The following is a 23668-nucleotide window of genomic DNA, read 5'->3' as shown; positions in this document are numbered from 1 at the left end:
CGAAGGAAAGCCTTGCGGCACTCCTACATGCGGTCGAAGCTGCCCTGTAGTACCTCAAGCTATCCTCTGAGAGTATGGATCAGCTCTAGCCAAAAGTTATGAACAGTCTCTGCTGGCGGCACAGAGCGGGCCTCAAAAATGCGGAAACAGCGGGCCCGCCAGATGAACCAAATTGTCAGTCCACTGATGAGCTCCCAACACTCCTCTCTCTCACTGCACCACTCCTGTGGAGTAAGATTTATAGCAGGATGGAGTGTAGGACGCCCCCCCTGTATCACTATCATCCTGCTGGTGGAAGATAGCTCAAACTGAAGTGCCGAGCCCGTGAGAGTGGACCAAGCCACTGCCCCCCAAGTGTACTGACTAGTAGTGGAGAGAGTAGGCATCAGCCGAAGAACTCGTAGCCACACCTGTTGGGCGGAGGGACAGTCCCAAAGACAATGACGCTTACTCTCCACCAACTGGTCACAGGCTGCACATGTGGCCAAGAGACCACTATGCACAAGCCAGCTCGCTACTGCTGTAGCTCTATGTGCAACCAGCCACTGAAACAAAGTGATGTGCCTCGGCTATCTGGAGTCCCAAAGCCTCTTCCAAAAGGCTGCCAAGAACTCGACTGTGAGGCCTTCCTCCTTCCAATGACGTGCTGCAGCAGGGCGGGCCTCTCTCTGTGCTACAAGTATATGACATCCAAGCCGAATAGTGTACTAAAAGAAGGGGACTCCTGGGTGGTTTGCAGAAGAGAAGGGGTCCCTCCATAGCCACTCACCAGGATCCCACTATACTCGTGCCAGTGGAAAACACTCCCAAGCCCTTAGCTTCCAGTGTCCAGTCTCAAGAGCTGCCCGGTCAGGGTCTATGACTGTGCGCTCCTTGCCGCACTGTCGAAGCAAGGGACTTGCCAATACACCGTATGCGAGCCACAAACGGCTCCAAGCACACAACAAGCCTAAACTAGCAAGCTCAAGAAAACAAAGGGTGTGTCACTCACCGCTCTACGCTCGCCTTCGTGGTGGATTCCTCGCCGCGATGAAGAAGAAGCTGCAGTCGTGCCGCGCTCAACCGCTTCGCCGCCGTCGTGCCTTCGCAATGCTCGATCGCACACACACTCTCCCTCTCTCTCTCACACACACACACACACAAGGAGGTGAAGAAGAAGAAGAAGATGGAGATGGAGCAAGAGCACTCTTCAATTGCACAAATGAGAGAATGAGTAAAAATTAGGTTTAGTTGGCTTTTATAGGAGCTCACCCCATTCACACTTGGGCGCCCATGCTTAACCAACTAATCCCTTGAATGTCCAAGTTAAAGTGCGCCTCTCATTGGCGATCACTCTACCTTTCCTTATTGGTCCGACAAGCCCGGTACCTGACTCTACCAAATACATAATACAACGTTTATAGATCATAGGGTGTCCGTGTGCCGTGAGGGTTAACATGCCCCCCTTCTTGATGTAGATTCCGTCCTCGGAAGCTATTGAGTTGAAGCTGGTTCGTCGAGGTGGAAGAGCATTTGAGATGAATGTCCTTAGCCTTCTTCAGTCACTGCAAAATCAAACAACATTGGCACAGTAATTGCATTCTCTTAAAAAGCATATGCAGTTTTAGGTAGACAAATTGATTGGTAAAAGAATTTCAAACAATTTGTTAGCAATGAACATTAAATTGCAATGTAATCAAATGCATAAACAGATGTAAAGGCAAAAAATTAAACAAGTCTGGGGTCGCTAATTTGACGGTCGAAAAGCACTAGAGATCGAATATTAATACCATGGGTAAGCTTCTTAATTTTTTGTGGTCAATTAAGTTGTTTAATCGCGAGAGCCAAGTATTCATGTTCAAGGGCTGACTAGAGGCTATACCTAGAAAACCTTGTAGTTAAGCTACCATAAAAGGAATTTCTCATGAAATCATCGCCTGACTGATTACTTTTTCTTTGACCCCCCAAGGTCTTTTCACAGTGATTCAATTATGATGTGTGTGCTTATTTTGTATGCCTTGGGTTTTTTGCTTTTCAAGGAAAAGCGCCCACACTGGGAACCTCTAGGGCTCTAGTACCATAGGCAATACATGTGAGTGAAGTACCAAATCAAGCAGGGATTTCTCTTCCAGCTTAAAATTTTACATTGTGGCACTTTGATTTTTTGTTTGTTCATTTTCAGCATTTTAATTTTGTAACTTTGGGGGGTCATATAACACTGTTACATTCCCCAGGCTCATCACATTAGTAAACTCCCTTTATAATACTTAAGCTAAAGGTCAATAGGGTTAAGCCCACTAGAAAGCCCTAGTACATTTCACACAATGCTGCCTAAATCGGATTAAGAACCTAAGTAACCATTGCTTATTAGGAAGGCATTCCCCATGGTATTAAGAGAAGATTTCTAATACCTAGCTTGGTCAAACTAGCTTAGTCGGACTGCTTGATTTTTACACCTAAACAAGTGATTATGACAAAAGATTGCATTGAATTAAATGTTTGATACTAAGCCAATGCGCTGAATATTATGCTACCAATCACAATCAAAGCAGACAATCATAGATGCAAAAAGATAAGGGCAATGCTAATGGACAAGAAACACCTGTTTGTGTTGATGGTCGCGCTTGATATGAAGTGTGAACGAGAGAAAGGTTCCATGAAGGTCCAAATCCTATCAATAGCAACACGCTCCTGTACACACTAGGAAACAAAAGGAATACCTCCAGGAGGCACATCAGTGGGAAAAGATAACTTTTCTAATCACTCAACTCTAAAACAGAAACACTCCTATCGTACTAATCTTACCTACCCTCCATCACTCAAGTGATGAGGATCAAAGGTGTTTTATGGCATAGGTTTCTGTTTCACTGTACCAGATGTGACATGTGTAGGTCTGAGTCAATGTTTTGACTTTTATTGTGCATACTCGTTTGCTAATTGCTCTTGCTCTTTTTTTTTTTTTTTTGAGTATAAGGCTATATATATACATTCCCTAAGATCGGAGATTAAGAGGTCAGGGAGGAAGGTTGAGAGGGAAACAAATGAATGATGACTGTCAGCAAACACTCCCCCCTTCCTTGGGTAGATCATACCGTTTGAAATGAGCTTGTCACCCTTTGAAACCAATTGTTCCAGTTGGTAATAGGTGAGGATTTTTGCCAGTAGTTTTCTATTACCCTAGGTGCCTTGTCAAGTTGCAACGGTGGTAAGGTACTCTCCCAGGATCGAACTTGAAGTGGTTCATCAGGTGATTCTTGAACACTAGGAGGTGTGGATTCTTTTGTAGCTTCATGGAGGTCCACTACTATAGATGGAGGCTGTGTAGAAGCTTTTACCTCTATGGATGTATTACATGAAGAGCTAGAATCTTCATGGGACTCCCCCCTTCCTGAGCTAGGTGGAACAAATCGTTCTTTCTTTGGTACCCAAACTAGCTCGGGAGCGGGTATGTAGCATTCTGTGATTTTTTTCTTTCCACGATCATTGATTCGTTTTGGAGCTACGGGATTGGGCTCACTTGGGTCAGGTGATAGGTAAGAGCACAATCTACGTTTTGGCACCCAGATTTGATCATTTCCTTGATAGTATCCTTGGGCTTCCAATAGTCGTTTAGGAATCCAACGCAACGTTTTCTTACTTTTCTTGGAGCGATTGGTACGTTTCTTACAAGGCTTCTGTTTTTTAGCACTAGCTATGGTCGCTAAGGAAGCTTTAGGGACCCACTTGTATGTTTTCTCTGTTACCTTAGGATGAGTCTCGTCGGAAGCGATATGCATTGCTTGTAGCATATTTAAGGGTATAGGCATTTCATCCCCCTCAGGTGTTACCCAGGTCGTCCCCCTATTTCCCCAAGTGTCTATGGTTGATGCTAGGTGGACCCAATCCACATTGTCCGACTCAGTCATCCCAGGTAGGATATCCATATAAGGAGAATCTTGGCCAATGTCTGTATCCTTTTTACAAGTGTAACAATATTGTAGTGGGGCCGAGTGAACTGTGGTGTCAGAGCGATGATCAATAATGGTTTTACTCCCTATGGGGTGTACCTTACCAGTCACCAAATCCACTCTAAGGACAGAGTCTTGGAATTGCAAATAGACATGATTTTTAGACCAATCGTGAACCATTTGTGCTTCCCTCATGAATGGTCGTCCTAAAATCATTTCATATGACATAAGGTGTTTAGAGAAATCCATTACAATGAACGTATGTCGTACCTTGTGTCCTAGAACTTTGATCTTAAGATCCTTGAGCATCCCCATAGGTTTGGCTATGGTACCATTTGCCATCTTTACCACAATGTTAGTAACACTGAGGCGGGGTTTTCCCATGGATTCCCAACAATCTTTTGTAACGATGCTAACTCCCGCACCACCATCAAGAATTCCCTTTATAGTTAATCCCTTGGTAGTGATGGGTAGGGTCGCATTAGACTCGTCGCCTTCAAAATACTGGCCTAATTCGTTAATGGGTACCTCGATCACAGACTCGTGTCCATCTAAGTCAAGTGATTGCACATGATTTTCCTCATCAATCATAATCGAGTCAGGCCTATTTGGTTGCGCAAACTGCGGTAATCCCGTTCGTAGCTCTCCGGTAAGGAATGCTCGAAGTGCAAGGAATAACTCAGGATCTCCATACAGCTTTGCTATGATCGTGGTTCGGACCTCAGAAGACATGAAGTCCACTAGTTTGGCAACATTCATTGGCGTTTTGCAGGGTGTAGGTCCTTGACTAGGAACTGGTGAGGATGGAATCTCATATTCCTCAATGGGATCAGGTATTCCTTCGTTAAACATCCTTTCCAACAAGAAGGGTGTATGCTCACTTTCTGATGTCCTGTCCTCACTCCCTTCTTGGATGATACTAGATATGGCTAACGGTCTATGGTTCATGTGGGGTGGATGAACTTGCGTGGGAAACACTGTGTCATGAATTTTTACATGCATGGGTTCTGGTTCTAGCTTCCTTTGAGTCTCCTCCACTAAACCTCTTAGATGTTTCACCTGCTTAATCTCGTCTACAGGGTTTGGGTACGTCCCAATCTTCTTTTTACGATTCTTCCCTTTTTGCCCCTGCGGTTTTTCTTGGGGGTCTTGGATTGGATTTGGAAACACTTGTGGTGTTTTCAGAGGCTCTTTATGGTTTTCTCTCATTCGGTTTTCATTTGGTTCCATGTTACGGTTTTCTTTGTCGGTCTTTCCCTTTGTGGTATTGGTTCTAGTCTCCATTGTCTCGACTGAATTTGAATCATCTTCGAGGTCATTCATATACACGGGGTCATCTCCTGTTCCTATGTTTGTTTTGGAACTTGGCTTTGAATTTTCCGTATTCTGCGACTTCTTCCTTCGTGTCTTCTTTTTCTTTGCTTGGATAACTGACGCGGTATCTCTCTCTTCGAGGATATGTCCTGGCCCTTGAAGCATGGACCGTGTAATCGCATAAGCGGGTGCGACGGGTGGTATTGGCGATGTCACACTAGCAATTTCGACCAAATTCAGGGGTGTGATTTTAGGCGCATTTGGGTTATAGGGGCATTGGGCAATCAAGTGATCTATGCCACAACGATTACATGTGAGTATTGGCATTGCAGACGTGCTCCCTTGATTCATTTGCATCTGTGCAGCATTCTTTTGCAGCCTAATAGGGCACTCCGCTACTCGATGTGGTCCACCACACTCGTAGCATTGAAGAGGTGGCCTCCTAGCCTGGGTGTTGATATTTTGACCTCTGGATGCGAGAGCAGCAGCTTGATAAACCGGCTTGACTTGTCCCCAACAATCTTCCATGTAGTATATAGGACATTCTTCCAATGTATCAAGTCCGTAGGCAATACTAGTGTCTATTTCCTCCTCACAACCATCTGCATAAACATTAGATGGCTCGCAACCCACTTGGTTCATAGGGGCGACTCTTGGATGCGGGGGCTGTGGTCCTAGCACAGGAGGTGGTAACGGTGTAGCTTGTACAACATTTTGAGATCTAGGGACCATGTGTTGCGGTAGTTGCTCAACAGGTGGAGCAGGCATCAATACAGGAGCTCGAGGCGCATCCGTCCAGGCTACAGGTGGTCTATTTGCCATCATACGTTTGATCATTAAACAATCCTTAGCTTGGTGACCATACCTACCACATGCGTTGCAAGTTCCATTAAATTTTACTCTAAACGTAGGGCACTCACTAGTGCTATGTGGACCTAAGCAAATGGAACACCATTGTTGCTCCCTTCTTGGATACATGTGACTATTTTGAGGGGGTCGATTATCCTTAAGAGACTCTTGGATTGCCTTGGTGAGGTCTGTCAAGAATGTCTCAAATACCTTTGGCTCATTGGCAATGGGCTTTGCAGTCATGGGTTCATACTCAATGGCTTGTGAGCTAGTGGATCTCGTGTCGGTAGACACCCTCATGCCTGCTATCATCAAGTTGTCCTCTAATTGGATTGCATTGGCAGTGACATCTTCCCAGGTTGTGATACCTCTAATCACTAGTCCATTCTAGATTCCTTCATTCCTCAACCCTCGAATGAATCGATCAAGCAGTTGGTTATTGTTGAAGCGCTCATTTACAGGGCAACGAGAGTTTAAGTGCTTTAGACGACTAATGAAGTCCCTTACTGACTCTCCTTCCTTACGTTCGGCCTTTTGTAGCTGAGATGCTACACCCCAAAGCACACCTTCTCGTATGTACTCCTTTAGAAACAACCTTCGAAGGGTAGGGTAGATTGTTTTCTCGTCCACCCTTAGGGTCCTATACCAATCTCCAGCCTTCCCACTTAATGTCAAGCTTAAGGCATTGCACTTATGTAGTTCGTTGCGTTCCCCTAAGGAATCACATACTTGTTCAAACACTTCAATGTGTTTCCTAGCATCTTCGTCCCCATTGAATTTTTGCATGAGTTTGGCAATTTGCACTGCCTTACTTCTAGGCTCTCTATCAGATGCATGACGCATATTTTCCGCGATAGATCGACCTATGGTTTGAGCAAACGCTGCCAAGTCACCTATGTGAGGAGGCAGGGCCGGTGGAGGTACTCTTGGAATCATATGTGGGAGAGGAACGGGTACCGGTCTTGGCATATGTGTGGATGATGCAGGATATGGAACATAACCGGGCATAGGTCCACTCGGATAAGAGCTAGGGAGCGGCACTCGAGGAGCATAAGCAAGTGGTACAATTGGAGGTGTGGGGGCCATGTGTGCATAAGGGGATAGAGGCACATATGGTCGAGGCCCCATATTAGGTACTACGACACTAGGTAGTGGCACTGCGCTAACCGTAGATGTCATCGGTACATTCTCTGTCAGGCTTATCCCTGGAGTGAGCACTGTGTTTTCCTTAATAGAGGGTTGAGCCAAGTTAGGGAAGCTAAAGTTTTCGCTCGGAGGCTCAGATTGCATAGAGACCCCAGGTGAAATGACGTAAGATGGGTCCATGGGGCTCATTAGAGGAGTCTCCATTTGTGATAGAGTAGGCTGTTGAGCCTTGCTCGTATCCAGAAATCTCATGGGGCCATTAGAGAGTATATTTACCCCTCGGTTTTGCCTTTCTGATTGAATAATGCCATGGATAACATTACAGATCATTTTCTGTTGATCTTCGATGCTCGTGGCACTAGAGGTGGATTGTACAATCTCTATCCATCCTACATGGTAGGCGTGGCCAGAGTGTAGATCCGTCAACACCTCAGTGTGGAGGTCGTATGTCCAATGATCATTAATGAACAATCCTTCTAGAGTCGACGTGTTAACGGTTTCTTGTGAGGTAGAAGCAATGTTGCTCCCCGTGGTTTTACTTGCCACCAACGGTACTCTAGAGGGAACTTCTGAAGGAGGCAGCTCAACAGGGCCTTCTTGGTAAGAAGTTGGTAGGATATCCACATGGACACTCTTTGGGGGTGTGGGGTCCACGTGCGATGTGAAAGGAGATTCCACTTCCCCACCCCCTTCGTGTGCTTCATTTGCATCAGGTTCCGAGCGAGTAGCTCTACCTAACGTTTCCATGAAACGGCTAAACATACTAGTACTAGGCTGTGGAGCTTCGGGAGGTGCATGGCCTTCTCTCTCAGTGTTTTGGGTAGGGTATGCTTCCATGATTTCTGAGTCGGAGGAGGAATCACTAGCGGCTATTTTAGGGTCTTGGGTGGTGCTACCTTGTGTCCCCGCTGAGGGTCTAGAGCTTATCGTGGATGGGTAATGGGTGTCCGTATGAACAGAGGCACCCTCAATATGCTCGTGTTCTAGCACCCGCCCAGAGCGTAAGTGCATGTGCTTTTGATACCCTAAGGTGTCAAAAAGCTGCTCTAGGAGGCCTTGTGACTAGTTTTTAGCGTGTTTTTTGTTTGTTTTTTTTGCTAGATTTTTTAGAGCGTGTCGTGGAATGGGCCGTGTGATAGCTCGAAACAAGCGTATCGGTCAGAGGGTCGTGCCGTGCTTTACAGCCCTCCGTTTGGTCACTCTATGCCCTCGGAATCCCTAAAACTGTCAATTTCCGGTAGGGAACTAGGCCCAAACTAGAAAGTCTAAGGGTGTAAGTGGGAAGAGAAAGGAGGAGAGTGGAGGACTTGTCCCACATGCTCTCATTCTCTCTTGAGGGAGTAGGGTATATATATAAGAGTGAGTCTAGTATATATCATAAGACTGAGGACTGAGGGCTTGGGCTTGGGCTTGGGCTTGGGCTTGGGCTTGGGAAAACGATCCCGATCTATCTTTTATACAAACCAACCCGTCCGTTTTAAGAGTCACGTTCGAAAAATTTCGCCACCCACTTGCTCGCGTTTTTAATTTCCGATTTTTTTTCCTTTTAAAATTTAGAAATTGCAAAAAACGCAGAAAAAACGCAGAAATTGCAGCAAATTGACAGAAATGCAGAAAATGACAGAAATTGCAGAAAATGCAGCAAAAACGCAGAAAATGCAGCAAATTGACCGAAATGCAGAAAATTGCAGAATTTGAAAACGCCGAACTTGAAAATGCAGAAATTGCAGAAATTGAAAAAACACAGACAATAGCAGAAATTGAAACTTGACAGCAATTGCAGAAAATGCAAAAAACAGAAACCTTCCACACACTCCTTCCCTGCCTTTCCTATGATAGAGATTGCACCACAAGGAAGCGTAAAGTGCTAACCGAGCTTAGTGTAGGGCATATCCCCGGCAGCGGTGCCAAAAATGTGCGCTCCTTGCCGCACTGTCGAAGCAAGGGACTTGCCAATACACCGTATGCGAGCCACAAACGGCTCCAAGCACACAACAAGCCTAAACTAGCAAGCTCAAGAAAACAAAGGGTGTGTCACTCACCGCTCTACGCTCGCCTTCGTGGTGGATTCCTCGCCGCGATGAAGAAGAAGCTGCAGTCGTGCCGCGCTCAACCGCTTCGCCGCCGTCGTGCCTTCGCAATGCTCGATCGCACACACACTCCCTCTCTCTCTCTCACACACACACACACAAGGAGGTGAAGAAGAAGAAGAAGATGGAGATGGAGCAAGAGCACTCTTCAATTGCACAAATGAGAGAATGAGTAAAAATTAGGTTTAGTTGGCTTTTATAGGAGCTCACCCCATTCACACTTGGGCGCCCATGCTTAACCAACTAATCCCTTGAATGTCCAAGTTAAAGTGCGCCTCTCATTGGCGATCACTCTACCTTTCCTTATTGGTCCGACAAGCCCGGTACCTGACTCTACCAAATACATAATACAACGTTTATAGATCATAGGGTGTCCGTGTGCCGTGAGGGTTAACAATGACGCAAGTCCTCTCATAGATGCCCACAACTCGCATCCTCTGAAAACAGCACTCTGCTACCTGCGGGGCCTCTACTGCAACTCGCTATAATCGTCCCCCACCCTGAAGCTCAAAGAATAGGGCTGGGACAGTCTCTGAGCAGGCCCTGACTGAAATGAGAACCTCCAGTCGTGTGAAGGCTCCTATCCATCGGGTTGCTACTGGCTCGAAAGGCGTGAGACACTCAGCTGGAACTGACTTTCAGATGTCCTAACACATGATCTGCAGCCCTCTCATGCCCTGCAGTTGGAAACCCTGCACCTCCTCTGACAAACCTGTGAACTCTAGCAAGTCACCTAGAGAGCGCGCTCGACCTGCTGCCATGGGACCCCAGGAAACATTCTGGTCGAAGGTTGCCAAGGGCCTCCTAACTAAGCCACCCTAGCATGAAGCCTCTGCAACAAGAACTCCTTCCAGGGCTCCTCACCTGGAAGAAGTCCTCTGACTATGAACTTCCGAAGAAGGGCTCTGCTCTATTATACTGGATCGATGATCCCAAGCCCTCCCTGAGAACAAGGAAGCGTGATGACCGACCAAGCCACCTTGGCTCGGGCCATCTGAGTGTCACGTCCTGACCAAAGGAAGTTTCTGATCAGCCTCTCTACGTGGCTGATATGAGAACTTGAGAAGATCCAGCAGGAAGTGATGTACCACATAGTCGCCAACAACACTTGGTTGGCAACTACTACTCTACCAGCCAGCGAAAGTCGTGCTGAGCTCCAATGTAACAGCTTTCTCTTAATGGACAGGAGAAGAGGAGAAATCTATTGCTCGGGAGACAAGTCCAAACCAACCTGACAACCCAAGTACCGAACTACAATCCCTAGGGGAATCCACCTGAAACCCTCTCCTCGCATCCAATCTGGCACAGGAGCACTACCAACCGAGAAAACCACTGTCTTTCTCCAGTTGATCAGTGCGCCCAATGCACAATAGAAGGTCTCCAAGGCCTGCTCACATCTTTGAAGATTGGCCTCCTAGCCATCTAAGTACAAGGCTGAGTCATCAGCAAACTCAGCATCCAGTAGCTCATCTCCCCGAATAGGGAGTGCTAAGCCCCGAAGACCAACCTGCTGTGACACCAAAAATGTGCTCATCACTTCCGCATAGAACAGAAAAAGAAAGGGGGCAAGAGGAAAACCCTGTTTGAATGAGCGTGTGAGCATTAAGCGCTCACCTCTCTCTCCTGCCAAAAGCACCTGACTGTGAGCCTGTCTCTACAAAGTTGACACCCCTCTGATGCAAGCATCTCAGAAGCCCATCCTGTGGAGAGTGCCCTCTAGCAAGTCCCAGTCAACTTGGTCGTATGCCTTCTCAAAATCGAGAAGAAGAATCACAAGGTCCTCACCACGGAGCCGTGCTAGGGCCGAAGCCTCCCAGAAAGTAAAGATGTTGTCAAGGATACTGCGTTCCTTGACAAAACCTGTCTGAGTCCCATGTATAAGGCTCTCTAGATGTGGCTGAATCCTCAAACTCAGAGCCTTGGCAAGAATTTTGTAGGCTGAGTTGAGGATGGTGATGGGGCACCACTGTCAAATCTCATCCAAGGAGCCACCCTCCTAGGGAATGAGGTAGATCAGGCCCTCACTCATAACTGTCAGGAATCACTCTTGTGTGCAAAAATGTACTGAAAAGCACTACAAAGATATGGGCCAAGTAGGTCCCAGTACTCCAAGAAAAAGATGGGAGTCAACCCATCCTCACCTGGACAACTACCATGAGGGAGGGCCCTAAGAGCCGTGTGCAACTCCTCACTCTGAAATGGCATCTCTACCCTCTGGCGCATCTTCTCTGTCACAAGACATGGCATCTGTGCCCAAACCTGCTCCTTGCATGCATCCTGCCACTCTGAATGAGGCTCAGCCGACAGTAACTCACAGTAAAAGTTAGTAGCGATTGCACGCATATCGTCGCGCTCACAAGCAACTGACCCATTGGGCCTCCTCAACTGAATGACCTTGGCATGCGAGTGCAGAGGTCCCACTGTCTCAAAAAAAGAACCAGTCACTCTGTCACCCACTGAGTCCACTGAGATGCCTTTCGGTGAAAGGAAAACTCATGACGCCTCTCCTCTGTGCTAGCAAGCTCTTGTCGAGCCTGCTGCAACTGCTCCTCCAACCATGGATTGTCTAGATGTTGCTCTTGCATCCTTTGTAGTGAATCAATGCCTCGTCTAAGACGCTTCTCTGCCTCTCTTGCTGCATCTTGGAGAGCCAGAGACTCTTGAAGAAAAAAGTTGCTAAGCTGAGCTAGGCCTGAGGCCACTTTGTATGCAGGTGAAACCTGGCTGTCGATGCCCTCTATCCAGAGAGCCTCAACCATCTCTCTGAGTGCTGAGTCCAACAAGACCCTCTTTGGGATGTGAAGCATCGTGCTCCCAATCCTCTGCCTGTTTGCCACCGTGAGGATCACTGGTGCATGGTCCGAGAAGGATGTCCCTGCCAGGAAGCCCACTGATCCCCCCAAGTCACTGAAGTGGTCACTAGTGCAGAAGCGATCTATCCACGATAGATTCACTCCTCCCACTCTGCGGTTCAATTTGGAGAAGGCAAGATTGTCTGGGGGCCTCACAAAACCAGAGTGCTGCCATGTATCCGAGACCCTCAAAGTCATACACAACCTCTCCCAAGCTGCCAACTTGACTGCATGCACAGTAGCATGGCTGCCACCAATCCTGTTAGAAGGGTCCTCCAACATGTTGAAGTCCCCTCCTATACACCAATGATCGGCCTGTGACAAAGAATCAACAATCTGTGACCAAAACTCTGCACGAGCACTCGCCACATTGGACGCATAGATGTTCAGGAAGCCCAGAAGGCCACCCTGAACCTGCATAGTAATCCAGTGAGCCCTACCTGGCACAATAATCCCTCTGCCCACAATGGCCTGCTGTAATGAGTCTGCAATAGTCATACATACCCCACCCTGGATGCCTCCAGGTCCAAAAGAAACTGACCAAAAGGTATCATATCGTCCACGCAAAATCTGACCACATCGTCGAATGCGGCTCTCACACAGATGGTGCTCATATATCTATACCCGGACTTCACGAACCAATTATCCCCAGATTCCCCTGTTAGTCCTATTAAGCTGTAAATCTATGTTGGACTCAAAAATTTCCCTGCTCGGATTCCTGTAGCTCATTCTGCAAGAATTTTGCAAAAGTAGGCCTGACCGCCTAATTTAGGCTTCCCGCTTCCATCTTCTGATTTCATTGAAATTCTTTGTGCTTGTCCACCTTATATTTTTGATCATCATCGTGTCTTCCATTTTTCCATGTGAGCTTCCTTGCTATTTATTATTATTTTTTGACTTGTTTATTTGAAAAAATCAAAGAAAATAGAAAAATGCTCTAAAAAAGTAAAGTAAAAATCCAATAATTAAGAAGATCCCTTGAAAAACAGATTTATTGTTTTTTGAAAGATTTCTCTATTTTTAAGCCTCATTATCAACACATGATAAAAAATACTCAAAAAATGACTATTTACACTCATGGGGGAGATATTATCTGTGAATTTTCATTGGTGATAAATTATAAGGGCATTATTAGGTAATTGTGCAAAACCCTTGAGATCCTTGTAAGACCAAGCGAAGATATCTCGGTATTCTTTTAACAAGCTCAGCAAAATCTTTTCTTCTTTTTTTGTTAGGTCATTCACAATGTAAGTAGGTTTAGGGCTCGCTCGCTACTGCTGTGTTGTCCTCGCTGCACCATTGCCCCCCCTCACCCCCCCCGCGTTGCCTAATCCTCCGCTGGCTGCCTCCCTCCCCCCCCGCCTGTCCTCAGCCCCCGCTGCCGCTGTCCTCTCCCTTGCACCTATTTCGCAGCCTTGCCCGCTTGCCCCAGCCCCCCCCCCCCCCTGCCCGGCCCGTTTGCCCGCCTGTTTGGTTCGTCCTCCTCGGTACTCCCTGCAGTTCATCACTCTCGACACTTGTTTCATTTCCTTGGAGCAGTGTTTGGCTCGCCCAATTGCAGCACCCTCTCGTCATCCCCTTCTTACGCCACAACAGTAGACACAGATGGAGGCTCCAGCTTCGCCACAGAGGGACTTGCCAGAAGCCCCCTCACCGGACCTCGTTGAGCCCACCATTCGACTTGCTCTCTTGCCGACAGAGCAAGCGAGCCTTGTGGCAGAGGTAGAGCAATTGCAGGCGACCTTGGTCATCTACAAGATTCTCAGCACCCGACCTAGCAAAGGAGAGCTGCGAGACTTTCTCCAGGCCCGCCTTCTCGTAGAGGTGGGCAAGATCTTGGATGTCCAGATTCTCAAACGGGGTTACTATCAGATCGAGTTTGAGTCCTCCGAGATGGAGTCCAAGGTCATAGCTATGAGTCCACTGGCCATTCGAGCATCACGTGCCCACTTTCGACAGTGGCAGCATGGTTTTGACCCAACTTCGGATGTTAAAGTAGAGGAGGTAGACATCCCCATCTCGGTCTGCTTTCCAGGTTTACGGAGGGAGTACTTACCACTTATTTCCAGGATCGGTTCCGCCATTGGGACTATCCTGGTGACACCTCGTACGGTAGCATTAGTAGCTACCAAGGCGGCTCGCATTCCCTCAGTTCGAGTTTTGGTCAGAGAAACCCACATGCTCCAGAAGGTTATGGCCCGCAGCCACAACCAGTGGCACAACGCACAGATGCAGATCCACCCTCCAGACTGGGGCTCCAACAAAGGAGGGGTGGTAGCAGGCCCGTGGTTGACGACGCCAGGGGCCACATCGTCAGCCTGGCACTCAGAGTGGCCCTTAGGTGCCTACTCAGCAGTAGTGGGTTCCCACGGGGAACTGTTCTGGTCAGGAGGAGATCCTTGCGCCATCCCCCACCTCCGCTTCTCCCTCGACAGCCGCTCCCCCCCCCGAAGTTCCCCCCGTCTTCCTCATCCTCCCCGCCTATTTCTCCCGTCGCCTCTCCACCTCGCCCCTCTACCTCTGTCGCCCCATCCCGCCCCTCTTCTCCTCCACTCCCCACAGCTCCTTCTCCCCCCCCTCCTACCCCTGTTTCACAGTCGTCTCAGGAGAATGGTCCCTCTCTGATGGCTAGGAGATCTCTTGGCAACGCCTTTGCAACGAGTCGCCTACCGAGAGAGGGTCATCCCTTCTTGCGACCCCTTTGAAGATTCATACATCCTCCCTTGCAACTATCCCTCGTGGGCTTACGAGAATTGGCATCCGATGCCTATGGGACTTCTTTGACTACAGGCTCACTGGTTTTCTCAGCGACTCCGTAGCAGACCATGAGGCAGCCTGCTTCAGGGTCCATGTTTTTTTCCTCGCCGCTAGGGGGACAGAGGCCTTGGACTCAACAGTTGGTTTCTCCTTTCCCCTCTGTGGTAGGGCCGAGATAGAGTGGTCCCTCGACTCAGTGGTGGGATGGTTGCATACACAGACCATTAGCCAAGTTTGCGGTGACACTCCAAACTCAGCAGGATGTAGGCACATTGTGGTGTACTTCTTTGTTGATATGTAGTGTTTTCCTTGCTATGTATACATTCATGAGGACTCCTGGACAGAGGAGGTTGCTTTATGCACGGCTCGATCTTCTTGGGCTTGGGTTAGGCACTCGCTACAGTCACACCTATCTAGAGGATGCTCGGATGCGGATTACTCCTCATCCAAGCCTACTTCGAAGATAGCCCGTCTTGATGCTGCGGCAGCATTTGTTCTCTCTCGCTCCCCATGAGGATCGTCTCATGGAACGTGCAGGGACTAGGTGGGCCCCACTTTCAGCGTCAGCAGGGCTGATTGCATCAAGAGCTTCAACGTTGCCTTGTGGGAGGAGAGATTGATCTCATGGTAGGCTAAAACCACCTCATTTCCACTTGGAGCCTTTGTAGAGAGATTTCGGCCTCTTTTCGTGTGACTTTTCCGAAGCTCACAATTGACCATTTTCAGTGCCGTCTTACTGAAGGCATGAGGGGTAAGTTCTTTACTCGGACAATGATCCATTTTGTACGGCCGGTAGCTAGTCTAAAGCCCTAGGAAAAACCCTAGAAATCGAGCAGTGCATGAAGATCTACAACCTAGAACTGACCATAGCAACCTGCCAGCTTAACCAAATCGGATGGGATTTGAACCATAGCATGCCCTAACATAATAGAACCTTTCTATACCATCAGATGATCATTCGGCTGGGGTCACGAGGGTCCCCAGTAGAAAAGTTAGGTTTTTGGCAAATGCGAGAATTCCGACCTGACTCCACAGATGGCTTGTTAATGAGGTCCATATACAATGTATATGATTCTTTTGGTGAAATCCATCAAGAAAATCCCTCGAAAAGCAAAAATCGGCTCGAAGGTTACAAAGCGTCAAATTTGACATACGAGGTCAAACTGACTCCAAATTAGCCAGAATTGAATAGGTTGCGTCACGACTATGTTACGAACAAGTCCAAAGCCTCAAAGTTGACCGACCAACCCAACGGAAGTGTAGTCACAAAAAGCGGTGATTTCAGAGTTGACAGAGCACAAAGTGATGCCGGCATGACCAAATTTGACCGAGTTCAATTTAGGACTTGTATTAGGTGTACGTATGAAACATGTCTAGGTCAAAATTTGTAGGTTTTACTTTTTCATCATTTTTGCTTGGAAATTCTCAAATCACCTCACCTATCATGTGTACACACCTATTACATGCCAGAAATCAAGTATGAGCCAAAACGACCACCCATCACTTGTAAAATTGTCAAAAAACGCAAAGAAGCCTTTGCAAGCCAAAATTTGGGTTATGGACCACATTTCTTGATCCAAATCACTTCATATCTCATACCCAAGGTCCATACAATGCCTAGAACCAATTTGTACCAAAAAAATGTCAATTTTGGAAGAAAAGTTCATAATCGTGATTATTTACTTTCTGGTCAAAATTGGGTAATTTGGATATTTTTTCATCATACATCCAAAGTACATGATGTGTTAATCCCACTAGCCAGTTTTGAATCAATTTGGAGTTCAAAATCTCAAAATTCCTTTATATTTACTGTTTCAGAGACCTATTAAAGCCAAAATATGGTACCATTTTCATCCTATGCATCCAAATGAGCCCATATTTCACTCAGAGCATGTATTTGGTATATACTTCAAGACTATAAAGCCAAGTTTGCAAAAAGTTGAAAATTTTCCTTAGCTGTAAATAATCGCAATTATTTACTTTGGTTGTAAATTTTTGTTTTGACCATACAATTTTGTTCCTTGCATGTTTTTATGCATCTTTGCTTGTTCAAAAATTGATTTGAAGCAAATTGAATCAAATTGTTAACATTTCAGTCTAAAAGGACATTTCAGAGAAAATTCTGACAAATCTGCTAACTTTGCACTCTATTCACTAAATAGGAGCAATGCAAGCAGCGTTGAGAGCCAAGAAGAAGCTAAACCAAAAAGAGAAACTACAAGAACTACCCGTGTATCAACTAGACCCCGAGTCAGTTAAAGCAGCAAAGACATCCTACCTTTCCAGAGAATAGTTAGAAGAGCACCACACTACGGTCTTCACTGGCAGGTTCAAGAGTGAAAAAGGCATCAGGTGGAGTTGCAACTCCTACCCAAAGAAGTCTATGATGTAGCTTCCAAGCCATAGACAAAAGAGACTAATAGCAGGTTGGGACTCAAGCATTTATACTAACAAGAGCCTTGCAGAGTGGATTTTCAAAAGGCTTATGAGCTTCTATCCACCATCAAAGAAGACGGAACCGCAAAGATATCTGACACCCAAGGGAACAAGGACGAAGTAGGGATCACTAAAGAGATAGTGGTAGAGGCATTCAAACTTCCGACAGAAGGAATGACCATGCAAGCAAGAGACACGAAAAACACAGGCACATTTACCAAAGAGAAAGCCGTGGCTACATTCGCCGATCTTATCCACAAAGAGGTGAAAGAGCCAGCTCGTTTTTACCACCAACACTTTCATTTTCTGGAAAAAAGGCCACCAAGGTACACTACTCCAAATCACGCCATGGCCACCACATTCACTCAGGTTCTCAAGTCGACAACAAGACAGCCCGTGGACCATGCGCAGTATGTCTTCACAACCTTGAAGGGCACCAAGAAGGAAGGAAAAATCACGTACTTGGGTGCACCAGAGGTCTCGACAACCTACGGCATGCCCCTGATCAGAATACATGGATATTGGCAGGAAAACCCTCTCCAAGAGCTACAAGGTCAGGTAAAAGATCATATAAATTTGATGATCAGTCAGTTGCTAGCTCGCTGGAATGGCACAGCAGCCGAGATCTCTGACAACAAAGAAAAGAGGGCTCTGAGAGAAGAGATGAAAAGGAAAGCTGTGGCCGCACACCAAGAAAGCCAGCTCAAAAACAAGCGCGCTTTGAAAGAGAGAAATAGGCGTACCAACACAGTAGGCAAGCACAAGGGAAGGACCCAGAAATATGGGTACCTGCACAACTGAAAGGCCCTCGAACAAAGCATCATACAAGAAAAGAGGCGGATGATCCAACATAGCATTTAGAAATATGTACCAAGAGGCTGAAGCTCTAAAGGTAAAGGAGGCAGAAGAATCTGCAAAGAAAGCAAAGGAAGCGGAAGACCAAAGGAGACCAAAGGCAAGCTGAGGAAACGGCTAGCCAAGAGCAAATTCATGGATCTCCCCGACCCACCTCACCGCCTATAGAACAAGGAGACCATGCCATGCCTAGTCCACCACCATCACCTGCAGGCAAAGACACTAATGAAGAAGTAGAGCCTGATAAAGATAGATTCGGAGTCCACCCAACAAACAAAATCTGCAGAAGAGGCTAACCACCCCGACGGACAAAAAGAAAACGAAGCCCAGCCGGAATAGGAGAAGGCAGCAAAAGATACTCAAAGCCAGAAGAGGAGAAGGCAAGTAGATATGAAAAAGAGACTGATAAGGAAGCATATGTGAAAAAAGAGTCTACCACTGCACATGAGACAAAACCGGAGCCAGAGAATGAAGAAAGGCCGGCACCTCAAGAGACAGCAAGGTCGGAGCCCACACCCTCTACTTCTACTCAACCAAAAACTGCCGAGGCATCAAAGCCTCAGGATACCCAAGAAGAAGACCGACCATCTACCTCTACATAAGAACCACCAACAGTTACGACGCAGCAAGAATCCACACTCAAGGCTGCAGGCACATCCGAGCTGGCAAGACAAGAGGAGTGGAAGTCAAAAAACGAAGTAATAGTACAAGTCAATGAATATGCACGACAGATACAAGAGATGATGGAGAGACTCCATTCAACAACTTTAAATCGTAGCACAAAAGGCCAAGGAACTTGAATGGTGATCGACGCTATGCAAGAAGAGCTAGAAGAGAGGATGGCTATCATCACTGATCTCCAAAGGCAGATGCAAGAGATGAAAACAGAACCGGAACAGCATCAGTTAGCCAAAAATTGGCAACAAAAAGAAATGGAGGAGCTAGTTGATCTACACATCAAATTATCTGATGTCTGCAAAGCAAAAGACAAGCAGCTGACAGAAGTTACGAATGAACTTCTTACGACATCTCTATCAGCTTAGAAAACTCAGGTGCAATTAGATGTTGCCAATGCTTCTCTACAGTATTCTGAACAAAGGATCAATGATCAAGCCATTTTCTTACGACAAATCAAAGAAAATCCAGCCGTGGCCTCGATCAAAGGAACTGAATAAGTGTCTAAGGCACTTGAAAAGAAAAACAAAGACCTAGAATTGGAATTAAAGCTAGAACAATCACAGCGCAGGGACCTAGCATTGATCCGGGTTCAGAGAGAGGAGGAGCTTCTAAAGGAGATAGAAGAACTCAAACGGATTAATCAACTCCTCAAAGATGGAAAACCAGACACACAGGAAGAGGCAGGCACTTTAGAGCCACCACAGATAGACATACCCTCGGTCTCGTTTACTGAGTTTGAGACACAGTCAACAACAGAGCCGAGTGGTAATGAAGATTTTCAAATTAACATCACGGATGAAGATGTAGTACCAATGGTCTAGCTATCAAAAGCTGAAGAAGACGCACTGAAGGAGAATATCACCCAAGAGGTGGATGAGCAGTGGAAATCCGCTATGGATTGGGAGTTGAGAGTTTTACACTCTGTCAACATCAGTCAACTCACTCCCAATCAGATCAACGCTCAATGGCACCAACAATCCCTGCCGTACCCTCTCATCAAAGTAGAACTATTACAGGTGAAAGAAAAGCTATACAAGGATATGCAAGAAGATGGTGCAGATAAAGACCACCCAAAGTGGAGGTTAAGATGGCTAAACAAGAATCCGAGATACTTGATTCTGTTCACAAGAGCACCTGCAGCCCTTCAAAGAGATCCAACCTTCTGTCCTATACCCAGAGTAAGGACATGGCAAGCGCGTGAAGCACTGCAAAATAAGAGGCCAACTTGGCTCAACTTCCCCAGGCTACCAACTCCAGAGAGAGGCCAAGCAACTGAGGGATACATGGTGAAAACCCTAACGGGCGCCATGTCTTTCTTCAAGAGTCTGCCACATCTCTCTTGTGCCATGCTGTATAAAATCTGAAGAATGTTGCTAACATGTAAACAAGTTTCTAATGAGCCTGAGAAAACAGGTGCACCATGGCTATCATTCTTGAAAGGAAACAAAAGCTTATGCTACGATCTGAGTGGGAAACCTTCAGAAGAGGTCCTTTATGGATTCTATGCAAATGCATGTTCTTGCCATCGAATAATATGTTGGCCTTTGAAGAATATTTCTACACTGGATTCTTCACCTGGCAGACAAAGATATTTGCGCCGGTGATCAACAACCTAACATCCAGGTTTGTAGACTACTCAGCGGTGGACCTGAAGAATCAAGTAATAATGCAATTTTTGCAAGTGCCCGATAAAGAACGAAGAATCAAATACCAGAAGGTAGTAGAGGCGCTTAAAGACTGCCTCGCCAGTCGTCAACCCGAAGACTATTTCATCCCATAAAGTTGCGTCAAGGGACAACACAGGCGAGGAGGGGGGAATGTTAGCACAACCTAACACGGATACCATTTTTTGAAGTTTTCTTTGTAAAACATTTATTATTTTGATAAATCGGAAATATTGTAACTCTTATTTTCTCAGATAAACTCTGTAATTAATGAGCCGAGGCTACAAGCTTCTAGATTGTATCAGCCAGTCATCACCCAACTTTGGTAGAACTCCAAATTATTAGTTTTGACCACCCAAAAACCTTTACTAAGGTATAAAAGCCAATTTTTGTAAGTTTTGGATAAGAAATACATAGCATGAGGTAACGACGCTCACTTCTCTCCTTCTCGTGCTTCCTGCTCCCTCTTCGGTTGTCACATTCCAATTGTTTTGTTGCATTGCAACTGCAGGTAAGAGCTTTACGCATTGACGTAAGCCATTCACAATATTTCGTAGCTTTTGGTGTCGTCGACCCGCAGCCTAATTTCATCATAACTAGGAATTTACACTTTTAAATCGAAAACTAAGCATAGGCAGGATATTTGGGTATCATTGCTAAGCATTTATATGCATTCTGGTTGAAAATGACTAGGTCAAAAATCCACTGCTGTTAATAATCATGATTTTGAAAATTGACCTAAAGTGGGGTTTGAGACCATAGGCATGTGTGATTAGGTCTTATAAACATGTCATAGAATTTTTGTTACATTTGGATATCATTTGATGCTGTAACGGATGTGATTTGCTTGCCAATGAGAGATTGTCTTTTGGTGATTTCAGTCCTTTGAGTGTAGCTTGAGTTAGATGTGAGTTGTTAGTTCTTTTCTAAGAGATTGATAACCTCTTGTAGCCTCTATGCACTAGTCGAGTCACTTTTGTCCCATGGTTTGACAAATTAATCGTGGTTCTCGCTAATACTACAATAAGACAGGATGGTGAGGTTAGACATGCGTCCCACACAACATGGTGAAACTAGTGGTATGCTAACTTGGTCAAAAAAGTTGAAAAATTGGGCAGATGTAAATAATCGCGATTATTTACTTCTGAGAATTTTTTATAAATTTTTGGTCAACTGAGCATGTACACATGTTGATCACCTCAACATAAGCCTATGAATCAAATTTCAACAAGTTTGGATAAATTTTTCCCCAATTTATACTCAAGATTCAAAAAGTCAGTACAAACTTTAGTTTTTAGCTAGTTTTTTGCCAGTTTAGTGATCCAAATCTCTTGGGTCTTTACAAAAGTTGTTTGTACACATGCAATGAGTCAATGATATGAACCTTGGTGATTTTAAAGCAAAAATTCAATAATCACGATTATTAACTTTAGGCTTGAAATGAGCACTCTTTTACAATTTTCTCAAAGATAGCCTTTATATGAGCTATTTTAAGCCTATGAATCAAGTCTAAACTTAATTTGGCCTAAAATGTCAAGAAAAAGTAAATAATCTAAGTTTTGACCAACTCTTGAAATTTTTACCTCGAAGTGTCTTTGAACTTACCAACTGGTTCAGACAACTCTTAGGCTTACTCTCCAGTCGGATTGAGTGGATTCGAGCCTTTTAGAGCTATTTCTACCCGTAGACCTGAAATTCTACAACTTTCAATAACAACTCACACTTGATTCTTTCAGAGAGAGCAATGTTCTGAATTCCACCTCGGATCGTACTTACCCTACTCCTAGATTCTCATGCAATGGGGTTGTGGAAAGTGTCCACAAACACTTGTTTTCTTGTGTTTTTTTATGTTTTTCAGAGCCTTGATCTTAAGACTTGTCTTGTCTACCAATCAGTCTCCAATTCCTAATCTAAATCTACAATCCTACAATCCTACAATCCTAAAGGCATTCGACAAGTATGATTACTTCCAAGCTACCTCTACACAGCAAAAGACTACAGTCTTAAGCTATGCGGTTTCTAAAAGAAATTTTTGCACTCTAGGCGACGAACCTAGAAGAAGTGGATGGACAACTACACAAGACACTCGTGTTTTTCCCTAGTTTAGGTCTCTTCAATCCCCGATAGAGGCGCCAAATGTGGGACGCATGTCTAACCTCACCATCCTATCTTATTGCAGTATTAGTGAGAACCACGATTAATTTATCAAACCATGGGACAAAGATGACTCGACTAGTGCATAGAGCCTACAAGAGGTTTTAAATCTCTCAGAAAACAAGTAACAACTCGCATCTAGCTCAGGCTACACTCAAGTGACTGAAATCACCAAAAGCCAATCGCTCATCGCTAAGCAAATCACATCCGTTACAGCATCAGATGACATCCAAACGTAACAAAACTTCTAAGACAAGTTTATAAGACCTAAGCACACATGCTTATGGTCTCAAACCCTTTAGGTCAAGTTCCAAAATCACAATTATTAACAACAGTGGATTTTTGACCTAGTTGTTTTTGATCGTGAATGCATCTAAATGCTTAGCAATGATGCCCCAATACCCCGCCTATGATTAGTTTTTGATTGAAAAGTGTAATTTCCTAGTTATGATGAAATTAGTCCGTAGGTTGGCGACGCCAACAACTACAAAATACTGTGAATGGTTTACGTCAATGCGTAGAGCTCTTACCTGCGGTTGCAATACAACAAACCCAATTGTAATGTGACAACCGTAGAGGGAGTAGGAAGCGCGAGAAGGAGATAAGTGAGCGCCGTAAGCTCACGCTGTGTATTTCTTATACAAAATTTATTAAAAACTTACGAAAATTGGCTTTTATACCTTAGCCAAGGTTTTTGGGTGGTCAAAACTAATAGTCTAGAGTTCTATCAAAGCTGGGAAATGATTGGCTGATACAATCTGGAAGCTTGTAGCCCCGACTCAGTAATTACAAAGTTAATTCAAGAAAATAGGAGTTACAATATTTTTGATTTATCAAAATAATAAATGTTTACAAAGAGAACTCCAAAAAATGGTGTCCGTGTTAGCTTGCTGCTAACATGTATCTAAGGACCATAGCCTCATCCTTTCGAACCCTTATGTTAATAA

Source organism: Adiantum capillus-veneris, chromosome 12 (genome assembly GCF_014529385.1).
Source record: "Adiantum capillus-veneris isolate H3 chromosome 12, ASM1452938v2, whole genome shotgun sequence".
Lineage (NCBI taxonomy): Eukaryota > Viridiplantae > Streptophyta > Polypodiopsida > Polypodiales > Pteridaceae > Adiantum > Adiantum capillus-veneris.
Note: the sequence above shows the minus strand (reverse complement) of the source record.